Source organism: Papio anubis, chromosome 3, assembly GCF_008728515.1.
Source record: "Papio anubis isolate 15944 chromosome 3, Panubis1.0, whole genome shotgun sequence".
Taxonomy (NCBI): domain Eukaryota; kingdom Metazoa; phylum Chordata; class Mammalia; order Primates; family Cercopithecidae; genus Papio; species Papio anubis.
The window spans coordinates 41,968,378-41,984,020 of NC_044978.1; the positions used below are offsets into that span (position 1 = coordinate 41,968,378).

Consider the following 15,643-nt stretch of genomic DNA (forward strand, 5'->3'; position numbering starts at 1 on the left):
TCATGTCTCATTATCATACCCTAAATCTCCCTCCTCCCCTTTTAAAAGGTAGTATTGAAACCATCTGGACTGCTTTGAAGTAAGTTTATTTTACTAAATGAAACTTTCTCAGATTGTGCCTTTAGAAAAAGTACTATACCATGTAACATTTGATTAATTCTGGCACAAGTATACCTGTGTTTATGAATCTGACAATTTAGTTTGTGGACAAAGAAAGCTAGAGTCAGAAATTTGTGCCAAATTGAGTCTACTCATCGGCTCTAGCGTTTTTTTTTTTCTTTTTGATATTATTTTGGATTAAATGTTTCCCTGTGTGGATAAATATCTTTGGTTTTCAGGATTAGGTTATTTAAAGAGACAGTATAGTACTGTAATAAAGCATAGAACTTAGAGAGAGCCAGATTCAAATCTCTTTTTTTTGAGATGGTGTCTCCCTCTGTCACCAGGCTGGAGTGCAGTGATGCGATCTCGACTCACTGCAACCTCCGCCTCCCGAGTTCAAGCGATTCTCCTGCCTCAGCCTCCTGAGTAGCTGGGACTACAGGTGCACGCCACCACGCCCAGCTAATGTTTGGATTTTTAGTAGAGATGGGGTTTCACCATGTTAGCCAGGATGGCCTCGATCTCTTGACCTTGCGATCTACCCGCCTTGGCCTCCCAAAGTGCTGGGATTACAGGTGTGAGCCAACGCACCTGGCCCAGTTTCAAATCTTAAGTCTACACCTCACTGTATAACCTTAGGAAACTTGCTTTGCTTCCCTGGGCCCCACTAATCTCAGTTGTTAAATGATTACCGTGGTGGCCAGCTTCTAAGATGGCCTTTGATTCCTGCCTCCTGGTCTACAGTCCTGTGTGTAGTCTCCTCTCATATTCATTAGGCCTGACTTATGTAACCAATGGGTTATTATAAAAACGAGGGTGTGTGACTTCTGAGGTTAGATAATCCAAACCATGTGGCTTTTGCTTTGGCCTTTCTCTTGGATTGCTCAATGTGGGAGAAACCAGCAGCCATGTTGTAAGGATAGTCAAGCAGCATGAAGAATGGCCCATACGGTGGGTACTAAGGTTTCCTGCCAACAACCAGCACCATGTGAATGAGCCATCTTGGAAGCACAACCTCCAGCCCCAGCGATGCGTTCAGATGTCTGCAACTCTGGCTGATGTCTTGATTGCAACTGGGTAAGATACCTTGAGCTATAACCTCCCAATTATGTACCTCCCAAATTCCTGACCTACAGGAAGGAGATGAAATAATGTTTCTTGTTGTTTTGAGCTGTTGAGTTTGGGATAATTTACTATGCAGCAATAGATAACCAATACAACTATAATGATTTTACCCCCTCCTGTGATTGTTAGGAGGATTAAATGTGGCAGTGTAAGGGCTTTGCATGGAATCCAGCACATGATAAGTGTTATTTGGAAAGACGAAAGCATTAATTGTGGATGGCGCTTGACACCAGAGGACCAGCTCTTCTCTCTAGCACCCGCACTCCAAATGCTTTATCTGGGTTCTGCATTAGTGGTTGAAAATTCCAGATTTACTCCAGAGTGAATGGTAAATGGGGTGTCATGTCTAATATGTCCTTTCTCCTTCCTCACATCTTAATTTCAGCCTTGCTTTTAATTTCAGCCTTGCTCTTGCAACCAGCTTCAGGGTAGTATTGGTCTGATAACACTTGCTTCAGCTGTACCAGGAGCCTCTTGCTCAATCCTGGGGCTTCTCTATTGCTGTCTTGGAGTACATCGGCATGGATCCTTTTCACCATTTGGATGCATGTGCCAACCTGGACTTGCACTGGAGTGGCCACCAGGACCCACTGGGAATGGAAGGTGGTGGATAAATACTTCCCCTTTCCATCCCTTGCCTGGATGATTCTAAGGCACCTTCTATGTTGCTCCTTGGAGTGTCCCTAATGGGCTGGAGACCTGCTGCTCACAGTGGAGATCTGCTCAATAGTGCCCCTTCGAATTGACTTTCCCTCCTTTTCTGCCTCACTCTTCCTCACCCCCTTCTCTTGTTCCTTGGTTTACAGACTAAAACAAACTACCTGCATGCCAGCCCTGCATGTGTCTGGTTCTGCTTCTTGGGTGTTAACTTAGGCTGAGACAGATGGCTCTCGTAAAAATTGACCAAGTGCTGAATGCTTAATGTAAGTTCACGAAACCATTAATACGATACTGGATTTACCCCTTTCAATGATTTTCCACCGTTCTGTGGATAACATCTCAAACATCTTATTTCCATGGGGGTAGGGGCTTCCCCAAGCTAAGACCTACTCATATCTCCGTCCTCCTCTTCCAACTTGCTGCCCATCTCTTCTGTACCTTGGTCTTCCTGGGCTTGGTCCAATTCTTTTCACATGACAGCCTCTTGCCTTTGGATCAAGAGCATGCTGTTCTTCTCACTGTGGTTGGCAAATTGTCACTTGTTGTTCAGGTCTTAACCTAAATACCACATCCCCAGGATGGCCTTGCAAATATCACTTTATTCCTCTATCAAATTGAATGCCTCTTTTCTTGATACTTCTTGCACTTGCGTTTTCTTTATGTTTCTGTCCTGAGCATAAACTTTATGAGGGCAGGCACTGTGACTATCTTGTTTTCTGTTGCATAATGCTTGGCTTAAAGAACATTTTAATAAATATTAATTGAAGGAAAGAATTTAGCTGAGCAAAGTTTCACCTGGCTGATAATTTTCTGTGTGTTCTTAAATGCCTCAATCTATCCCTTTAAAACATGAACAATATTCAAAAGGGTCTCCTTGAGCTTCTAAAACAAGACATCATTTTAATAACATAAACAATAAATTTGTTGTTAGTGAAAGGATTTATATTTTTCAGCAGCCTACAAAAAGACAGACAAAAGCAAAGGCAAAGGCAAAAACGTAAAAAGGCGATATTATAGAATCACATCAACTGATGAACTTCCCAGTGTTTAGTATTAAGTTATAATCAGTTTATAAAATTTGACTGACAACTTTTAGAAATCATCTCCATTGGATAGAGTCTACCTCTGTATGATTAGGTAAAATTTGTAGTTTCAATTCTTGTAATCTAAGCTCTATTTAAATAGAAAGTACTTTTAGCTTCCACATAAGTAGGAAGAGAACTCTATTGATGGGTTAATAGAAAACAAGGGGTGCCCTTCCTCAAAACTCTACTAGACATTTTAGACACAGCAAAATTATTCAAATAGCTATATCATGGATTCTGCTTGTATATTTAAGGATAGAAAGTCTCTTATAACTGGGCTCCTGCATCAAAAAAACATTAAGATGAAGGTTAGGGCCACCCTGTATTAATTGGCATCAAATAGTCTAAATTTATAAACCAATGCTGAAAATCTGAAATTGCATCAGAATTCTATTATCATATGGGCAAGAAACCTGTGAATTAACACTATCCTTAAACAAGTTTCACTGATGAATATGTTTGCAAATAGAAGTCAACTCTTATCAATAATTAGAAAGATAACTCCCTTGATATTTTACAGAGTAACTGTGAACTAAGTTTATTATGTCTTAATGATTATAAAGATCACATGATGTGCAAGAAAACATTCATTCATTCAACAAATATTTATTATTGAGTGCCTACTATGTTCCAGGCACTTCTCCAGGTCAATTAAATGCAGTGAGAACAAAATATATCTTAGCATGTTCTCTTTAAGAACAAATTGTACGATGGCAAAGGGCTGTGCAAAATCTCTTTAAGAGGAAGTGACTGACATCATTGGGAATTAGTGTTGGTCTGGCTACAGGAAATTGTGAACAGATTGCCCATGGTGTTTTCTGAACAGCTAGGAGCTTCAAAAAGGGGAAGCAGTGTCACGTATTTCATCTGATTCAGCTGTTATAGCAGTTTACTTGAAGGCTGGAAATGTTCTTTTTCTCTAAGGAAATTGGTATGCACTGAACTAGGCTAATTGAACTCACTCAGCCACAGGTGTTCCCTTTGGTAGAGCTGACCCCTCTCTTCTTTTCTCTCTGTAGGATCAGGGGAGACTTAGCCAGGCATAGTGAGTTGTTATTGCTAAAGACCACAGAATAATTATATACAGAGTTGACAAAGGCTATTGGCAGTTTTAGAAATTAAGGAAAAACTACATTTCAATCAGATTTGATAAGGCAAGGTACAGTAAAAATTAATTTCTGGGACAAAATGGAAGGGATTTTGGATGTGCAATCTAGTGGTTCTAAAACTTGTATGGGCATCTATATTACCTGTTAAACTCACTAGACTGTAGGTGCTTCAACTCAACCACTGTGATTCCAACGCACACCGGTTTGAGAATCATGCACCCAGGTGTTAAAATCCATTTGGTTATGAACTCCCCACTGTACTTTCTCAAGGGTTTCTAGAGTCACTGGATGAGACAACAATTTTTTTTTAGTGGTGCCTGTAGTAGATTCCTAATTTCTAAAAGCCCATATAACAAATAAAAGCAAAAATAATCACAAAATTACAACATGGTAAATTCTTGCTGGTTAGTAGATTATATTATCTAAGGAGGTCATCTATGACTACAGGGGCTATGGTTCAATCCTAGATCAAGTATTCCTTTGATTAATTGGGAAGCACTGTAAAATTTGTCTTTTTATTGTTTTCCAGGCACTACCATTTAGAGTCTGGGGCCTGAAACTTTGCATCATTGACTATGGGGATAGAGATCTTTAAAACTTAAAAGAGCTTTTACTTAAAATGTATACCAACAGTGTATGAAATCAAGTGAATCAACTAACAGTGTGGAGATGTAAACTGCCTTAATGGGGTTGTTACTGCTATTTGGTGAAGAATGACTTGAAGACTGAAATTCAAAGACAGTCTTGTGGGTTTTGTTTTCTCTTCTTTGAGTGTTACTCAATTTAATGTATTCCCTGACAAAAACCAAATCCCTTTAAGAATGCTAGATTATATAAACCCTTGGTTAGCCATGGTTGCAAAGATTTCTTTCTGAAAGATAGCAGGAGCAATTTTTCCTCTGATGTTTTCTCTCTGCATTCTGAATTTGATTTGTGAAGGTATTTTGTGCAGCACATCAATCTTTGCTAAAATTCTTCAAGTTTTTCTTTGCAAAAACCAGCAGAAATTTATCAAATTATGAAACATTGCTGCAGTTGATTCCAACAAACTGGAGTTGCACAACAAAATGAATGTGCAATACAAAAAATAAAATTTGGTGGGCCTTGTTATTGTTTTACATATAGTTTGGTCTGAAGGAAAAGTGAAACTAAGTTATAAATTGAGTTGTATATCGTCTAATGGAATGAGGTTTTGAAGTAGTAATAGAATTTTGAAACTCTCTGCATTCTTGTCTAAAACAAAAATCATCCCTTCTTTTTGCTGTATTCTCTTGAATCAGAAGCCTGTGTTTACCAGCTGCTCTAAGTCACTCTTTCCTTTGTTGCAGTGTTTGACACTATAATACCTTAAAGTGGGGGTTGCTTATCTTGGGAGTGGTGGTAAATGTTGAATGAATGTGGGAAGGAATTATAAATGTTTAACAACTGTTTGTAAAGGTTCCAGGGTTCTTGGGAGGGAACAGGAAATATTAATTTTATACTAGTTCCCAAAGCCAAAAAGAAGAGGAAAAAAAAAGAAGCTCTTAATCTGTTTAGATTACCTCTAAGGAGATGAGTAATGAGTGAAATTCAGGATTAATATACAAGAAGAGCTCCTAAGAGACCGTCTAGACTACAGGCCATCTTTCTCTTTCACAGAACTCTTCCTGAATTTTTTTTTAGAGAGGAAGTTCTCTGCCATATTTTAAATACTTTGAAGAAAAGGGAATTAAGGAACTGAATAATCAGCCCAGTATCTAATAGACTTCATCATCAAAATAATGTTCTTTGATCTGTTTTAACTTCTCCGATGGCAATTTGTGTTTTTTTTGGAATGTGTACACTCAGATATATTACAGTTTAATTTATATAGTTTATTTTTCTGCCTATTTAAAAAATTTGGTCAAAAGTTATTTTTAATTCTCAACCTTTGCAAAATCACTATTCTATGTCTTAAAGTTCAAGGCCTATGTTAATTTAGCCATGGTATTTCTCTAAGTCGTCAACACAGATATCCCTTTCTATTTCATTGATACATTTTAAACTACTATCGGGAATTTTTCTTAGCAATATGATTTTATGTCTTCGATATATCTTTTAGGGTAGTTATGAAAAATGTAAACATATATTCAGTTAAGATGGCCCTGTTAGTAAGGGATGAATCCTCTGTATATTCCCCCAACTCCGGTGCTACTTGAAAGAAAGGAAAATAGTTAAAAATTTTTGTTTATGCAACTTCTATAAATGATATAAATGAATATATTGCAGACCCTGCAATTTCATAATATGAGCAATTATGAAAATTTTCTTATGGATATACTGGGACTGGAAGCCGATTGTAGTTCCTTTTCCTTACGACTCACGCTCTGCAGGGGATGGCTCACTCACCTCACTGTATTGCAATGCTTTGGGACAGTAGCATTTGGCCTCCACCAAATTGGCTCCTTACTGCTTGCTACTTTGTAAGCCATTTTCTGCTGTTGTAGAAAATCAGATTTTCCTTGGTGAGCATTTTTGCCTGGTGGAAAGTAGGCGGGACTTCTCCTGGGAATAAGCATTTGTTCTAAGTTGCTTGCTGGGAGGCATGTTTCCTTTGGCTGTCAGATCTCCACCCAGGCACGGGATGAGGCCTTTCCATGGAGTGCTTGTTTGCCCCTATTCTGAAGACGTGCCTGGTGGCTGGGAGGTTCCTGGCTGCTGCTCCTCTTTGCTACAATATTTGATCTCCAAGTAATGCAGTCCCCACCCTCACTCCTTGAAGAAAGCTTTATGTTCTTTACATACAAAAATTTAAATTGCTTAACAATTTACCACATGAAATACTCAGCTATGGAAAATGGCTCTGTAAATTCCAGTATATACATACATTTGTTGAACAATATACAATCATGAAAAATACAGAGTTTGTAGTAACGTGGAAAAATGCTTATGTTAAATGAGAAAAGCAGGATGCAAAATTGTATCTGCGTTATGCTAACAACTAAGTAAAAAAGGAACCCTGGTTCCTTCTGAAAAATGTATGCCTAGAAAAAGTCTGAAAGAAAAATTATTAAATTATGGTTGACAAGGAGTAGTAAAATCATTGACAATTCCCCCTTTTCTACTTTGTTTTCAAATATCTGTAATAGATATGGTATTACCCTAATAGCGTAAATAAAAATCCAATACTTTCCCTTTTAAATGAAGCAAATCCTTATCAGATTCCCTTTTGCTTTTCCATAGCTTGGAATAATAATCCTCCTTCTCTAAGTGATGTTGGTGGATGGAAGAAATAGAGAGGAAAAACAGTATGTAAATAAAGGTAACATTTTCATTCATCTAATTTCATCAGAAGCATACAGACTAGTACCTATTTAATGAAATAATTGAAATGATTTAGTGGAAATATAGCTGTAATTCCTTTAAGTGATTTATCTTTCTGATCCTGGCTAGGACAACAGAAGATACAGTTTTTAAATAAAGCCTTTCCTTGATGTAAATATAGAAGAGTTGTTGAGACTTTAACTTGAGTTACTCGATTTTACTAGTGATCATCAGTTTACCTAGTGTAAATTCCCTGGTTCAGAGGCGTAGAAATTGAGACTGCAAGCAGAATGATTTACCACCATGATCGGCAGTGCCAGGTCTAGAAGGCACATCTCTGGATTGCAGTACGGTTCCTTTTTCACTATGACTCTGAGTCTCCCAAAAGCTAAACTAAATCCAAAGTCTTCTTTGGTCTGGAACAGTTTTAGTTCTGCGTTGCTGTTTCATCTGACATGCAAAGCATAAGAGCCAAAGAATATGAGAACAGTTTTCCATGTCCACTCTGCCAAAACTAACATACATTGGCAATTGAACCACCAAAGCAATTTGGAAGTTTTCAGCACAGGAGCAAGGCCCTCTCTACAACATAAATCACAGGAACAGCATGGTTGTAGACAATGACCATGTGCAGTTTGCACTGGGGAATGGGAAGTGAACTTGTACAAGGATATTTCCATATTGCAAATATCCACACACAGCTAAAAAAAAGAGACCTTGTGGGCAACAGCTCCCCAATTTTACGTGCTTTTTTCCTCCCTTAGAGCTAAGGAGGGGAATGGGCATGTATTCGTACTTCCATTTTTTGTTTGTTTTATAGCACTATTTTAGTGATGCTCTGTTTATTACTGCTTCAGAAAAATGATTGCTTATCACAGAATAATTAGTTTGGCTAGTTGGAAAGATGTTTGAATTTTCTGTGTCTTTAGAAGATGTAGAATGAGACGAGTATTTTGTGAGGGAAATGGTGCTTCATAGTGCCCTGTGTTTGGCTGTTTCTTGGTAGAATACTCAACCTTGAGATGTGTGCAATTGATGCCAGCACTATATTCATGGTTGTAAAGGTGTATATTTCTATGTTATTATCTTAAACAATGCTCTCTGCATTTATGCCTTTGTGGAAGCTTTATAAATTAAAATAAAGTGAAGTAGATTTTTCCCATATCATCTTTACAAATATTTGAACATCCACAAACTTATAAAATATGTTTCAGATATGTTGTATCATGCATTTTTCAACAACACCCCTTTTGGAGTATATATCATTATTTGTATTTTAAAGATGAGGCAATACTACTTGGAAACGCAGCTAAAATTTGGCAGCGTACCATGGTCTTCTCACTGCTTCTGATCTCAAATTTGGTGTCCTTTCCACTATGGTTTCATGATCCCTCTGCTATAGGGACCCATCTCACTTATGGGATAATAATTCACTAAAATTTCTATACTTTGCGTAACTAAAGCTCTTCTAAAATTGTACTTCATTGCTTGTGTGAGATCGAATAATCTATATCTTTCTCAGTGAGAGAAGGAGTAATGGAACAATGTTACCAATAAATTTAGAAGTTTCTCTTGTGATTGTGGGGTATTTTTGTAGAATAAGTTTATTTTGCTGTGTTCAAACCTTGTGAATAATTATAAAATGGTGGTTAAATTTAAATAATAATTGGTTTTAGAAATATCTATTATGATTCAATGAATTTTAAAAATATGTATATGTGAGCACAGACTTAATAATACAGAATAGTGGCATTTTAAAATCAGATTTTTAAATGTGCAGGCCTAGGTGACATTTTGGTCATCAGAAAAAAAGGTATTCCTATTGAAAGAAAGTATTGTACTTGTTCATTAGTAGTTTTTATAGGAGGGTCCATAGTTTTTCTTCTTGATAATATGCTTTAGACTGTGATGTGGGTCAGGAGTTGCTGGCTGCTTCATCATGATAGTGCTTTTATTTTTTTTAAACTCCAACCTTGTGAAACTGACATAAATGAAAAAATGTGATGTTATTTATCTCCCTTCTATACCATTCTTCAACACCATCTTTTATGTCTTTGCTCATTTAAAAATATTCTGGAAAACCTGGACATAGAAGAGTGAGTGACTTGCCAAGATTTTATGGTTAATAAGTGGGCCTGTCAGGACTTGAATAAAATGTGTCTGGTTACAAGGCCACACACTTCACTTAACCACTAAGCCATTATAATATGTGCCATGTATGTGTGCACAATGATGTGTGTGTGTGTGTGTGTGTGACACAGAGAGAGAGAGACAGAGGGAGAGAGAGAAAGAGAACATGTAAGGCATGTTCTTCCTTCTCCTAATCATTCTCTTCCAGAAATACTCTAATCACCAAAAAGGGCAATGCATTGGGAGTTATGCAGTCTTCTGTATGAACTCAAGTTTTGCCTGGACATATATCTTCATTATTCCCTAATGTCAAGAAAACATGACATAGTAGCATTTCAATGGGAGAACAGAGATGTGTATAAGTGGGAATAATTACTCTTTCTGACAAGGAGACATTTTCTTAGTGAACTTTATTTCCTGACCTGTGACAAATATTTTAATCTTCAGTTTTTAAAACTTGAAGGATATAATGATTAAAAATGACTTTTATTTTTTCTTTTTTGAGATGGAGTCTCACCCTGTCGCCCAGGCTGGAGTGCAATGGCGCAATCTCGGCTCACTGCAACCTCTGCCTCCTGGGTGGGTTCAAGTGATTCTTCTGCCTCAGCCTCCCGAGTAGCTGGGATTACAGGCATGTGTCACCACGCCTGGCTAATTTTTGTATTTTTAGAAGAGGCGGAGTTTCAGCATCTTGGCCAGGCTGGTCTTGAATTCCTGACCTCATGATCCACCTGTCTCGGCCTCCCAAAGTGCTGGGATTACAGGTGTGAGCCACTGTGCCCAGCCAAAAATGACTTCTTTATGCTTAAATTTTTTCGGAAACAGTTTTCAGCAACACAGAGTGATCTTTCCTCTCTGCAACGATCTTAGTGCTAAGTGTTATGGAAAGGAGGTGATATGAAACAATAACCTGAACTATCACCCTAAGTCTGGTCAGTTCAGAACAAAAGGAAGAAGAAAATTAGACCTAAACTAATGTGAGCTCTAGAGTGATTCACAGATGGGTGCTGCTAAACAGACCTGATAGCAGTTTGTGACCAGATAGATAGAAAAATTAAGAGTCTTCAGAAACTTTCAGAATAGTTGAAAAAAAAACTTAACAGTGTAATTTTATGTCTGCTGAATCTAAGGATGAAAGCAATGGGAGTTTATATTTTTTACGTATTTTAATTTTCTCTTTCTGGTAATTCATGCCTATTTTCTTTCATAAAAATATCTGTATATCTTGAATTAGAACTTTAAAAAATCTGGTCTTCCACCACAGATAGTTTGAGAACATGACACTAAACCACAACCAAGTCAGGTTTGTTATTGAATTGAGTATAAAAATAGTCATGTGTCGCTTAACAACAGGAATGCCTTCTGAGAAATGTATCATCTGGTGATTTCATCATTATGGAAACATCACAGGGTGTACTCACACAAACCGAGATGATATAGTCTATCACACTCCGAGGCTATGTGGGATAGCCTATTGCTTCTAGGCTACAAACCCGGACAGTGTGTGACTGTACTGAATACTGTAGGTAATTGTAACATAATGATAAGTATTGATATTATCTAAGGATATGTAAATATAGAAAAGATACAGTAAAATATGGTATACAAGATAAAATGTGGTACACCTGTGTAGGGCATTTACCATGAATGGAGCTTACAGGACTGGAAGTTGTTCTGGGCGAGTCAGTGAGTGAGTACTGAGTGAAGGTGAAGGCCTGGGACACTACTGTACACTGCTGTAGACTTTATAAACACTGTACACAGGCTACACGAAACTTATAAAAAATATTTCTCTTTCATCAATAATAAATTAACCTAATCTTACTCTAACTTTTTCATTTTGTAAACACTTTAAAAACTTTTTGACTCTTGTAATAACGCTTGGCTTACAACACAGACACACGTCGTATAACTGTATAAAAATATTTTCTTTCTTTATATTCTTATTCTATAAGCTTTTTTCTACTTAAAATTTTTTTTAAAACTTTTAAAAGATTTTATTAAAAACCAAGACACAAACCCACACTAGCCTAGGTTTACGCAGGTTCAGAGTCATCAATATCACTGTCTTCCACCTCCACATCTTGTCCCACTGGAAGGTCTCCAGGGGCAGTAACCACATGGAACCATCATCTCCCATGATAACAATGTCTTCTTCTAGACTACCTCCTGAAGGACTTGCCTGAGGCTGTTTTACAGTTAGCTCTTTTTTATAAGTAAGAGTATGCTCTAAAAAAATAAAATAAAATAAAAAGTATAGTGTAGTAAATACATAAAACAGTAGCATAGTCATTATCAAGTGTTAGATACTGTAATGTAATTGTTTGTGCAATACTTTCACATGACTGGCAGCACCATAGGTTTATTTACACCATCATCACCATGAACACTTGGTCATGTGTTGCACTGCAATGTTATAATGGCTACGAAGTCGCTAGGTGATGGAAATTTTTCAGTTCCCTTACAATCTTAGGGCACTATTTTTGTAATATGTTGTCTGTCATCGACTGAAATGTAGTTATGTGGCACATGACTGTACCGGATTAAAAATATGTAAATTACAGCATTAGATATTTTCCACCCTTGGTCAATCAGGTGAATAGGATCCAAAGAATTCTGGAGATTTGCAGTCTAATGGAGACAAATTTTGCTTAATCCCAAGTGAGAAGTTTTGCCAAAAAATTAAAAGGGTTTAGTAGACTAATAGTTGATTATCTTAACAAAGATATTGTGGGGATATCTTTGCTCAGTCTCTCATACAGGAATTACTGTATATCTATCTATTTATTCATTCATCGACTATTGAACAGCAATAATGTGCCCGGGGCCATTCTCTAGGTATTAGGATATACTTCAGGGATAATATAAGGGGTTGTGTGTATGATTTTACTTAAGTTCTAAATTTTCTCAGATATACTTAGAGATGATTTAAATCCAAGCCCTTTGAGTTCTTTGATGTAACCCTTGAAAAACTCAGGCTCGCTGAGCTCATATGCAGAATATTCTTAGCTGACCTGACTTCAACTCTGCTTTCTCTGTTTTCCTGGCCCCATTAGCTGTCATCTCAATTTTTTTAGCTCCTACTTTTGGAATGGACCTAGAGATAACAAGTGGAACAAGACAATGGGAATAGCAGAGTGTGAAAGCTAAATCTGAACACAACTGCAGAGGCAGCTCCCATCACAAAAACCTACTTGGCTTCAGGCAAGTAGGCAAGGAGGTGCGGTAGACATGATACCCTTGATGACATAGTGGCCTAGATGAACAGAATGTGCTTTTAGCATAAGGTTAGCAAAGTGTGTATAACATAGATATTGAACATTCAAGGCCTTAATGCTGAATTTTCTCTCCGGAGGAGGAAAACATTGCAGCGAAATTCTTTTTTGAATCCTATTTGGTGAAGTCGAACCTCTGACATTCCACTGTGTGATCTTTTGGGATTTTGAATGTCTTTACAAAATAACACCATCTTTTCTTTTGACTTTCTTTTATTTAATTTATCTTGATTTATCATTAACAGGTTTGTGTTAACACAAAAGGGAAAGTTTCCATCATAGATATCATTCATTATGCTAAGTTGTAAAATCGTCTGTTTTGTTGATAAATGTCCAGACAGCATTGAAAGGCAAAAGCCTAATCATTCAATCTCCATCAGCATTTGGGCTGGGTTCATAAACAGGAACACATGTATTGATTGGAACAGTTAGATACTTCTTTAGCATGGGTTGCAGAGTTCTTGATTTTTCTCAATATGGGAGAAGCTGGGAAGGTCAAGAGAAAATAAGCACAAGTCAAAGAGAGACTTGTAAAATAAACAGCAACATCTGGCAAATGACTTCCTCCCATGGACATAGGAAGGACTCTTACTCAGGGCAGTGGAGGAGAAATGTTTTTCTTGGCAGAGTGTTAGCTTAATATCCACTGGATCTGGGAATCAGCTTTGCTTAGGTTTATAATATTTCTCTTGCTAATGGTGTGGGCTTTAAGGCCTGATGCTTACAACAGCAACATTTATTTGGCCATTCTTAAGAATCATTAGGTTTACTTTGAAGTATTTTCAAAAGATATTTAAACATTAAAGACCTCATAATTCTTCATTATCTACATTTTTGGTTTTATCTTCTTAGTGAACTGTATTATTTACATTAGAGATGTCTAGTACTGCATTTATTTTTGCTCAATTAATGAAAAGAATACCAAATTCTAACAATTAACCATGTCTCTCCAGACACCAGTTTGATAGAAGCTGTGTAATTTCTTGATGCATAGTTATTCATATTAAATGATTAATAAGATATTAATCTGCAATAACTTAACAATATGTTATTATGTATCTTGCCACTGAGTTTATAAAGGGTAGTTTTAGGCCTTTTTTTCTTTCTTTTTTTTTTTAACCAAGATAGACATTTTAAAAATTGTTTTCACAGACTAAAAGAAGAAAAATATGAGTTTTAATATTAAGAAAATAAAACAGAAACTTATAAAATGGAAAAGTTCCAAATCTTTCACCCAGGCCACACCAGTGACAATTGTTTGACTTTGTATAACAATAAAATAAATAAAGAAAAATTATTTTCACATGATAGTCACTATTTTTAAGTTAATATAAAGGTAGCAAAACTTTCAAGTTCTAATATGAAAGTTTTGCAATTTATTGCTTCTCAGTGCAATAGGGATTGAGAACATGTTTTCTTTGTTATGGGGAAGAGAATGAGATGATGGTATATTTCTTCAGAGGGGAAAGTGACTAGAATGTCCACTTCATTTCCCATCTTACTTCCCTTCCTCCATTTCTCAATTATTGCCATTTATTAAAACCAGATGGAAGCAAAGTGATTTAAACATGGAATAATTCTATTTTATGTTATGTTATGAGAAATGTGGATGTCCCAGTTTCAGGATTTTTGTGACAATGTTGTTTTTTTAGGTGCAGGCCATTCGCATAGTGAATCCATCTGTTTTGCTAAAGCCATGTGTTCTGAACAAATGACTCTCAAAAAGACTCATGGACTTTAGGTGGAGATGTTAGTCTGTGACTTACAAGGGAAAGAGAAAATTTCTGGGATTTCTAAAGGGGGAAGTTGTTTAAGCAGCAGTTATCTGACTAGCAGGCCTATCAGGAACTAAGCTGATTGTAGAAGACTTCCCAGAAACCCTATTAGAGTGAGAAAACTGCTTAAATAAATCCCTATAAGTAAACATTATAAATATTTATTTATAATAAATATTATAAAATTCAATTAATTTATAATAAATATAACAAAAACTATACATCTTTATAAACAAATACTGCTTGGATAAACCCTTAAATTAGTTCCCCTCATTCCACCCCATGTTGTTTTAGAAAAATCTGCATACAGAATATAATTTGCCTTCCTGAATGGAGTACAATGGAATTTAGAGAAGGGAGAGGCTAGTGTCTCATAATCTCTCTACCTGGCAGCATTTGACATTTGACACAATGACTAACTTTTGAGTTGGTGACTCGGGTCGTGTTGGAGGGTGTAAAAGAGCATCCCATAGAGGGGCAATCATGTTCAACTGTCATTTATTTTTTAAATGGTGTGAAGCCCTGTGATGTCAACTTTCTGTATCTTTCCAGAACTTCAGGCTCACATGGCCTGGCCACTGCCCATTTCTCCTTAGGTATGTCACAAGTAACTTGTATTTGTTGTGGCACTTTGGAACAGACAGTAATTCAAGGAAATTTATCACAGAGATCAGGGCTCTCTAACCTGAAAGAGGAAGGAATGTAATCTGAAAAGGGAGATCATGGACATCCAGGTTTGGTTGGCAGTCTGGGACTCTCTGCCTTGTCTCTGCTTCTTCTTTCAGTTTGTAGATTGTATTTTCTCTGCTCTGCTGCGAATGTGACCCGCAGTTTATGGGTTCTCCATTGCTCACAAATGTATATATCATAGGTCCAGATACGTGAAGAGACTGAGTTAGTTCTCTCTTGGTTCTTGGTCTTCCAACAAAGGCTAACAGAGTCAAAATGATCTATACCTCAACAAATACCTCAACAAATACAAGTTACTTGTGACATACCTAAGGAGAAATGGGCACTAAACTATGGCACTGAACAAAGTAATTAGTGAAAAAAGATGCAGACAGTAGGACAAAGGAGACAAAGGTGAGGCCAGTGACAAA

At 36.9% G+C, this 15,643-nt stretch overlaps 1 long non-coding RNA gene across 3 annotated transcripts in view; it reads left to right on the forward strand.

The window, feature by feature from the left end:
• LOC103884682 overlaps positions 1–15,643 on the forward strand; it is a 116,230-nt gene that overhangs the window by 83,772 nt on the left and 16,815 nt on the right. The window contains exons 2-3 of one of the 3 annotated variants that reach the window (XR_002522239.2): positions 1,006–1,179; positions 7,283–7,361. This is a non-coding gene — a long non-coding RNA (uncharacterized LOC103884682). Of the gene's footprint in view, positions 1–603; positions 1,180–7,282; positions 7,362–15,643 lie in introns of those variants that run through there. The other 2 variants (XR_002522238.1, XR_002522237.2) reach the window with 2 other exon arrangements.